The sequence below is a fragment of the Euphorbia lathyris genome, chromosome 10, assembly GCF_963576675.1.
Source record: "Euphorbia lathyris chromosome 10, ddEupLath1.1, whole genome shotgun sequence".
In the NCBI taxonomy this organism is placed as follows: domain Eukaryota; kingdom Viridiplantae; phylum Streptophyta; class Magnoliopsida; order Malpighiales; family Euphorbiaceae; genus Euphorbia; species Euphorbia lathyris.
The window spans coordinates 67,121,789-67,132,723 of record NC_088919.1 but is presented as its reverse complement, the minus strand read 5'-3'; positions in this window follow the sequence as shown (position 1 = coordinate 67,132,723).

Here is a 10,935-nt window from a genome sequence, read left to right as displayed (position 1 = left end):
GGGTCCCTGGATTATGCTTCGTCATAGATTTATGTTTTCTATTAGACTTAGGAGCGACCTTTTGCCAAAAAAATTGGCAGAGGAAAACTTGTCCCCAGTATACCCTTGTGGTGGGACCTCTTCCGGACCCTGGCTTAACAGAAACGCGTAGTGCACCGGACCGTGCTTTTATTAGTTTCTAGTTCATCAGTACAAGTTTACTATTCCATATTTTCTACTTCTTCTGTGTTTATTTGTTGTGTTTGAGTGTGCCACTGTTGAGCTTTTATCACATATAGACATTAACATTCTCGGCTCCACGTTCTCTGTTGATTCTTTTGTGTTTCGCAGTTTCTGTTTGAGTGGGATAGTAACGGATGTGACCGACTATATTTGCACTTGTTGAATTGGTCTTCTATAAGTGCAATAACTTCAGAATAGTTATAATAGAAGTAAAAATGGATTCAACTTATCTGGGGCAACTTCGCCTTTTCTTTTCAACTAGTTCAAATATGCCCTGATCAACGGTGTGCGAGGAAGGAATAACAGATCAAGGTGTGTGCTCCTCTCGGCATAACCGGTATTCTCTCTTACATGTCTTATTATCTACAATAAAATAATATATAGACGGCTTTTATTTTCATCGATCTTGGTGTGGGGATCTTCCTTTGTCTTGATTACAGAGAAGACATCCCGGGAAATCGATCCCCGTAGTCATTCTAAAGAGAATTGCCATTGAGCATTGAAACAAAAGAGGGAAGGGAAGATAGGAAGGGCTAGACTAAGCTAGGGATGATATGAAAAGGAGGTGCCAGTCTTTGACTATTCTTTATGTGACTCTGCTTTTAATCCCTCTCTAGTCTTTCTATATTTACGTATCTTGATATTCTTATTTAGATCAAAGGTTAAGATTAAGTTTATTTATATTAGATTAGTGGTTGAGTTTAATCAATATACGTTATTGAAGCACACCTTGACTCACTCTGAAGCCGAAACGGAGCGTACAAGGCGAGAACCTTTTAAACTGTGCCTCGCCTTATGCAATCAAGGGTCACTACCTTGAGCCATGCGAAAGGCGCTCCTTAGACGCGCCTTTAACAACTATAAATAAAACGACTAGGTAAAATACACTCATAGCTACTTAACTTTTGATTTACTTTTTTTTTTTTTTTTGAGGTTTTTAAACTTCAAAATTGGATGTAAAAGTTAGTGAACTTAACTTTGTCTTTTACCAATATAAAAGACTCTTTGACTTTTGAGCAATGCAATAGCATGTAACACTCCATTGTAGAACTGATGGAAATGATATTTAAGCAACTTTAACTTTTGAACTTTTTTTATTTCAAGATCATTCAAGTGTTTGGTTAGGAGAAAGAAAGTGACGGTTTGGAGAGAGAAAAGTTTAGAAAATGGCAATTTTGGAAAATCGAAAACATTGTTCCACGAGCAATGTAGTTTTAGAAAAACGTCAATTTTTGGATTTCTATTTTGAGATTGTCAATGGTTATTTTGAGGTCATTTACTTTCATGAGGAACGTTTATATTAGTAAATGACATTCATAAATAAAGTAAGGCCAAAGTAGATAATCCACTTAACACGGTTTCTACTAAACAAGATCTGTTTATATGTCATTTATATCATATAAAATCATGTGCCACGATTATAACTCGATAACCGGTTGAAACCAAGTTCCGTTTATATGTCATTTATATAAATCATGTGCCATGATTATAACTCGATAACCGGTTGAAACCAAGATCTGTTTATATGTCATTTATATCGTATAAAATCATGTGCCACCATATATAAATCACACGACACGATTATAACTCGATAACCGGTTTTTACGGCTATAATTTCAACTATGGTTTTTTTATTATCTATTGTTTTCTTACACTTTGTTGAATTACAGGCCCATGATTGAGTGTGAGGAGAAGCCCCAAAAGTACATCAGATATGCTCCAGAGGATCTTGAATGGATGCTCAGTGATTTCTTTCAGAGCAAACCATTGAGTGAACCAGAACCAGAACCAAAACCATGGAGTGAACCAAAACCAAAACCAAAACCCAAACGGTATTATTTTTTGTTTTAAATTCTTTTACATATCTAATATCAAATTGAAGGTCAACATATAATTAGTAGGGGTGTTGCTATTTACCGCCCCAAATTACTTATCACCGTCTCCATTTGGACAATTTTGCCATTTTCATAATTTTTTTTTCAAAATTGATTTTTTTTTTTGAGAATCGGCCAAATTGTAAAAATTTTAGTGACGAAAAATACTAAATCGTTCAATTTTTTGTGATAAAAAATGCAAAATATTCCAATTTTTTTGTGACAAAAATTGCAAAATCGTCATAAAAAAATATGCATTATTTTCATGAGTTCTTTGATAAAAAAACGTAAATGTTAATGTTTCCGACTTGTAATCATCCATTTCCGGGGTTCGGGTTGTCACAAATCAATTATTTTCATAATTTCAATTATTGTTGTTCGGGTTTATGATTTTGGAGAGAGAATTTTCAGTTTTTGATCAAAATTATGAGAAGGGCAAAAAAGTCCAAAAGAAGCGGTAACTAGTAAAAGGGGCGGTATTTAGTAACTCACATTAGTAATTACACGAATAAATAATGGGTAAATTACACCCATGACCACTGAACTTTATCAATTTTCACAATTTTAAACATAAAAGCCACTGAACTTTACACTTTGTTACACCCGTGGCGACTAAACTTTAACTAACTCTATAAAATTACATTTTTTATTTTCCAAAAATTCACTTTCTCTCTCCTCCAAACAACACCTAAATGACAACAAAATGAAAATTTTCAAGAATTAAAGTTTTTTAGAATATCATTAATTCTTAGAATTTTTTATTTTAAAGCCGGCACCAATTACTTTGAGGTGTTGATTGAAGTTCAGTAAATGTGGATTGAGATTTTTTTTTTTTGCGATTACAAAGACCTCAAATTAAACTAATCATTCACGATCTCAAAATAAAAAAATTCAAAGATTTATGATATTTAACGTGTTGTTTGATGAGAAGAGAGAAAATGAATATTTAGACAGAAAAAGCTCCCAAAACGATATTAACGTGTTGTTAAACTTTTTGAGGTCTTTTAATGTGAGAAAGCAACTTTAATTCCTTAACTTTTTTTTATTGTAACGTGTTCTTTGGTGAGGAGAGAGAATGAATATTTAACCATATTTTTTCATGAAAATTTGCAGAAACATTGCGTGTTGTGTTCTTTTATGATTGATTTTCCATGAATTTGCAGAAACATTTCCATTTTCCGCGAGATCTTTGAAGCAGTCACTGGTCAGTATCAGCCACATTTTTTAATTGTATTTGGGGCCGTTTGTTTTACCTACTGTTTGCTGTTTGCTGTTACGGTTTGCTGCTTGCTGTTACTATTTGCTGTTTGCTGTTACTGTTTGCTGTTGGAAAAAGTTGCTTTTCCAAAAAAATAGAGATTCTCTGCTTTTGTAAAAGGCTGCTTTTCAGGTGTAAAAAACAAATAAGAGGTCACTAACTAAACACCGAATGCTGTTTTTCAAGTGTAAAAGACAAACAGGATGTCACTAACCAAACACCTAAAACTCTTCATTTTAAAGTAAAAAAAGGCAAGCAAGAGCACGAAAAGGAGCAACCAAATACCCGCTTGGTCTTTTTCTTTCAATTTTCGCAGTCCACTCTGGAATTTCCTTGGAATTTCTTCAATTCAGGAATTAAATAGGCCAAGTGGAAGGCATGTTTCATCTTACGGTTCACCGGAATCAATAATCATCATGGAATCAATATGGATATCCACCACAAGCAACACATAAGGGAGAAAGAGGAAAGAGATCATTTGATTTTGACTGTCATATTAGTTAGTGTCAGTTTAACAGTGTTAATATTTTGGATAGTGTTTGCTAATGGTTGTAAGAACAATACTTTCGTTTGTCTAGTTTTAAAACATGGGATTGTGTTTGAAAATAATCAATAATATATGATTTATTTTTATACTTTCTTCTTTTCTTTAATTGAAGTAAATTAATTGAAAAGTTATAATGATTTTTATTTATTGTGTTTAATGTATATATATATAGGGGTGAGATCCAGCGTGACAAGGCCTTAAGTTGTGACAATGAGCTTATTGTGTGACATAACAAAACTACGTCGTTTTGGCAATAAATTCAAAAAAAAAAAAAACACGCGTCAATTCTCCTCTGTTCCTCACAGAAAAAACGCGCAAATCAAAGATCATTCTTCAACAAACTTGATCGATTTTATTCTCTCACAATCATCGATCGATTTCAAATCTCTATAGAGATTAAACTCTAATTTTCTTCTCGGTTGAATTATAGATCGATTTTCTACTCTCAACATTACTGATCGATTCTCTTCACATCAACATTATCGATCGATTTCTCATCTGCATTCATATAATTCAATCTGAATATGGAATACGAACACGAAAATATGGAATCTGAAGACCACAATCAGTGCAATATGGCACAAAGCACAACATCATCTCTAGGTATTTTGCAAATATCTGAAACTTTACATTTATCTGATATATATGGATTTGTTGATAATAGATTTATCTGAAATTGATATGATATATATGGATTTCTTGATAATAGTTATTCTAAACTTATTCTCAAACTTGAAATTTATCTAATATATATAGATTTCTTGTTCCATGTCACTATATCATTTGTTCCAAAATCTTATATTATTTGTTCAAAGTAGATATACTATTTGTTCCGAACTAATGTACCATTTGTTCTAAGTACATATTTCTCCTTATATATGAAACTTTACATTTATCTGATATGGCTAGATTTGATGATAATAGATTTATCTGAAATTGATCTCATATATATATATATATATATTTCTTTATAATAGTTGTTCTAAACTTATTCTCAGACTTGAAATTTATCTAAGATATATAGATTTCTTGTTGCATGTAACTATATCATTTGTTCAAAAGTAATATATTGGTTGTTCAAAGTGGATATACTATTTGTTCCGAACTAATATACCATTTCTAAGTAGATATTTGTCCTAATATCGATTCTCTTACCTGTTTTGTAGATTTGCTTATGCCTAGTTACTCGTCGACTGCAATTGTACCTTACACACCAGAAGTAATTACAAGACTCAGCCCTAATGGAACAAAATTATGGATTCCTAATTGTTCAAATGAGTTAAAACCTACTCTTGGAATGATATTTGAGAATTATGATAAAGCTCAAGAATTCTACGAATCATATGCATGTGCTGCTAGATTTAATAGTAGGATATCAACTTCAAGAAAGAAACAAGGTGTTATAAAAGAACAATTTTTTGTATGCAATAAAGAAGGTTACAAATATCACAAAAGAAAAGAAACATCTAGTGATATAAAAACCAGAAAAAGGACACTCAGTCGCGTAGGATGCAGAGCTAAAATGATTATCAAACTTTCCGACAATGGAAACTATGAAGTGACACAGTTTAAAGAAGAACATAATCATCTTCTATACACTCCAGGATGTGTACAATATCAAAAAGAGGGCAGAAACATGAATCTTCTACTGAAAAAAATGGTAGTTAATAATGCAAAGGTAAAAAATCTTCTTCATAATTAACGTGTTGTAAAAAATGGTAGTTAATAATGTAAAGGTAAAAAATCTTCTTCATAATTGTTATGCATTATAAATAATGTATTCTGTTTACTTATAGAATTTTACTCATTTCATCTAAAAATAAATGAATTCTGATTTGGTTGAACAGATGAATGTTGGTCCTCTAAGAACTTATAGACAAGCAAAGAAACTTTATGGAGGATATGAAAATATTGGTGCATCGAAGATAGATTTTAAAAACTTCCAGAGAGACTTGAAAGCATATATTAAGGATTCAGATGCACAAATGTTTGTAGATAATTTTCAGAAAAAAAGGAGTTATGGAGTGCATTATTTTTCGAATTTGAAGTAGATCAAGAAGGCAGACTCTGTAGAGCTTTATGGACACACCCTGTATGTATAAAAAACTACGCTCTTTATGGCGATATGGTCTCATTTGACACAACATATAGCACAAACAGGTACTACATAATAATCTTTCGCATAAAATTTTAGCTTTCTGCATTTCATATACTGATTTTGAAACACAAAAATTGTATCATGTTCTTCAAATAGAAAACTTATTTTTATGTTACAATGAACATATATAATATGATATTTGGACCATTTACTGGAGTTGACAATCACAAAAAATGTATTACATTTGCATCTTGTTTCGTGGCTAACGAAGATATTGCATCATTTGAGTGGGTTTTTAAAACATTTCTGAAAGCAATGGACAATAATGAGCCGACTTGCTTGATAACAGACCAAGATCCAGCAATGATAGTTGCAATAAAAAATGTTTTTAAAAAAACAGAACACAGATTTTGCATGTGGCACATTATGAAGAAGATGTCAGACAAAATAGGTGCGAAAAATAATTCTATACTATTTATTTTCTACTGTCCCATTCAATAAATACAATGTTCAAATATAATACATGTGTTGTTCAATATGAATACATAAAATGTTCCAAAATGATATATGTGTTGTTCAATACGCATACATTAATTTTATTCTAAACTCTATTCTTACAAATACCGGAAGACAAATAATGCAAGAAACAGATTTTATTACAAAAATAAATTCTTGCGTGTGGAGTGTAGAATTGGAACCAGAAGAGTTTGAACAAAAATGGATGGAAATTATTTTGGAATTCAACTTACAAGAACATGGATGGCTGAAACACATGTATGATATAAGATCAACATGGATTCCTGCTTATTTCAGAGACTCATTCCTAGCGGGCTTAATGAGAACAACCTCAAGGTCAAAAAGTGAAAATCACTTCTTCACTTCTTTCACAAAAAGTCATTTGACTCTCATTGAATTCCTCCTCCGGTTTGAGGGTGCAATGGAAGCACAAAGACATGCACAAGGAAAAAATGACAATGATTCTAAACACTCAATACCTATGACTCAAACACCAATTCCTATCGAAAAGCATGGATCAGAAGTATTTACAAGAACAATTTTCTATGAATTTCAAAAACAAGTGATAGATGCTTCATTTAAATGTGGTGTTGATGATATACAGAAACACACTGACAAATGCAGAATCACTGTAAGAGAAAAAGGTAAAAAAACAACATATCAGGTTGTTTATAATACAGACAACAGTGACACAACATGTTTGTGCAAGATGTTCAATAGAGCAAGAATTCCCTGTAGACATATGGTGCTTGTATGGAAGGATAGGATGATGGAAAAAATTTCTGACCAGTATGTGCTAAACAGATGGAAAATATTACCAGAGATAACATTGCAAAATAATGTTATAGAAAAATGTGCTAGAACAATGGGAAAGAAAATAATGTTGAATAACTTATGGAGTGAGATTCACATGACTATCTGTTTGGCTGAAGGGGATGAAGAGGACCTAAATAATCTCACAAGAAACATTCAAACATTGAGGACAGAGCTGGAAGCAAAGAAAAGAAAGAACATCAACAATTCTACTAAAATTCAAGACATAGAGATGTTGGTTGGAACAAGTCGGCCCTCTGAAGTTCTAATCAAAGAACCTAAAATTTCTAAAAACAAAGGAACTGGGATTCAGCTTACAAACAGTGAGAAAAGATTGAAGGGAGAAAAAGAGAAAGCAATTGAACAATCACAAAAAAACAAAGGATGTGCAAAGGATGTCACCAATTGTGCAACCATGACATTAGAAACTGCCCAGAAAAAGCAAAGAGATAAGGTAAAATCCCTATATCTAAAATTTCTTTACTCTAACATTATATTTTGTTATTTCACTTCACTTTGAAACCTGTGATTTTTAATTGGAACAACTTGTTATTATATGTCTTGATAATACATTTCTTACAAAGATCAAATAAGATCATTATTGCAACCTAAAACATCATTGTTACATTCCTCATACTTGTGTTTCAGATTCTTCTTCACTTCCTTCAGCTTCTCCTTCAATCCACTTTCTTCTACTCTCGTTTCAGAATAAAACACATCACAGACACACAAAATAAAGAAATAAAAGCGTTTATGCCCTTCAGCTTCACCATGATGCAATCAACATTCCCCTCCATAAACGTTTCCTCCATATCAACAATGACCTTAAAAGGTTCATCAGGAATATAACTACCTGCTTTACGTACTGAACATGTGTGTTAATTTCAATATATCTTTACACTAACAATATATGAACATCAATAATATATAGCAGTATAAAAAACATAAAAAAAATATATCATTAAATAAAAAAAAACATACAAACATAAACAGAAAAAACATAAAAACATAAAAATAAAAACAATTGTTCACAATTATAAAAAAAACATTAAAATAAACCATCATTAGGACCCGTAATATCATTGTTATATTTCTTAATCTGGTCCTTCAGATTCATCTTCACTTCCTCCAGCTTCTCCTGCAACTCCACCTTCTCCTCCACTTCTTTCTCAATGAAACACATCATTGAGTCACAAAATAAAGACATGAAAGCCTTCATGCCCTTCAGCTTCTTTAAGATGGAGTCAATATCCCCTTCCATAAAAGTTTCCTCCATATCTTCAATAACTTTAAATAACTCATCAGGAATTTCACTCCGTTCTTTAGATACTAAAGGTTGAACATGAGAAGAAGACCTCGATCTCTTAGACGAACTGGAACTGCTTCCTGACATATTTCCTTCAATCCAAATTCTAATAAAAAAATACGATCAATAATCGTTCAGCAATACTATTTATAGAATTTTATTTAGTCTCTTCACCTTCATACTATCAAAACACGTTTTCTTTAATTCAAATGATCATTCATTGGGAAACTCAAAAGCTTTTATTAATTTAGACTCTTCAAATTCTACTTTTCCTGCAATGAAACACGCATTACGTACATGAATATTGTAAATCTCAACAGTATTTATTAAATGCAAACTAAATTAAAACTGTGAATCACTCTCTTAAACTATTGGTATTATTTCCTATATAAATATGAAAATTAGTCTGTTAAACTATTCGTATCAGAATCAATACTATTTCCTCATTTATTTATTATTGCAAAGGGGATGAATTAAAATCAGATTAAAATAAATCTGTATTCATTTTATTAACAATTAATCATTACAACGAAAGTATTTCCTCATTTATTCATTAAAACTTTAATGAAACATATACCATGTATTAATTATATTCAAACAAACAGTGATTACTTATTGATCCCTTATTACTGAAAAAAATAACTATATGATTTCATTTTCTATTTTACAGGGTGAATCCTCAAAAGCAAGCTTACTGATCAATTGGATATATTTTTATATTCTTCCAACAGTATACATAATATGTTCCATTCCATGAGCTGTATTGTTCAATCTGAATACATATGTTGTTCCAGAATAAATATTACATTGTTCCATCAGAAATATTTACATTCTTCTTATTTACTTTAATGTGATCTAAACTCATTTCTCATTCCAAAATAATTGCTACTATGATCCAACACAATTTGTTTAAATGGCTAATGTATATAAGGTGGTTGTGAGTCCAAACCATTGAATATGCTCTTATATTGATCCAAAGGTATACATAAATTGTACAAATTCTTTAATATAACTATATCATTTGTGATGAGTATTGAAAAATGGTCTATACTGAATTCTACAAAATTGTACCACTTGTTCAATGTAACTATATCATTTGTTCAGAAATATTTAACCATTTGTTCCATTCCATAAACTGAATAGTTCCATTGGAATACATATGTTTTTCTGTAATAAATATTACATTGATCAATCCAAAATAGTTACATTCTATTTATTTACTTTAATGTGATCTAAAATCATTTCCCATACAAATATATAAAGAGGTTGTGAGTATGAACCATTGGATATGCTCTTATATTGATCCAAAACTATACATAAATTATACAAATTGTTTAATATAACTGTAAAATTTGTTCAAATTTAATGTACCATTAAGGGGTTGAGAGTATTGAAAAAAAGCTGTAGATGAATTCTACAAAATTGTATGACTTGTTCAATGAAATTATATAGTTTGTTCCGAATCAATATACCATTTGTTCAAATAAAATGTAACATCTGTTCCAAATGAATTATATCTCCTAAATATTGAATATATTGACATCTGTTAAGAATAAACAAACATAATTTGAAAAACCTTTATAAATGTAAAATTTTATATACAAATTCTAAAGTATATTTACAAATTCTAAAATATATTTACAAATTTAACATACAAAATATGCTATTCGAAATTTAAACCAGCACCAACAACCCATTCTTTTGACTTCTCATCAATTTCTTCAATAAGTTGATTTATTGGATTCAAAAAATGCTCCAGCAATAAAAAATTCTAAGCTTTCTAAACTCTTTTCCCTGCAAAAAAAAATGATATAATAAAATAGAATAATAGTAATACAAACTGTTACATAAAGAATTTAAAACACATACCTTAGAATTCTTTGTCAATCTAATATTTCAATCCTTCACACTCTGACCAATGTAAGTTTCCATATGCTTTAAAAAAAACACCACAATCATTGTGGTTATTATTGCTTCTCCACTTCATCCTCAGGATTTGCACTTTGTATGCACACATTTGTTTTAATGAAGAAGCATCATTTTTTAAAACAAAATGAGCATATGATTTTAACTACAACAAACAAATTAATATGTTATCACATATACAACAAAAACAAAGAATGAAGTAAATCAAGTTACAACATACCAATTCTTCTGGACAATTATCATACTTATCAGCACGACTAATTTTTCGAGGAAGTGTCATATTATCCAATATTTGAACACTCTTTGAAAGATTGTTGACAATAATCAGATAAAAATGTTCATGACAAATAACAGGGAAAAACACCTAATAAACAC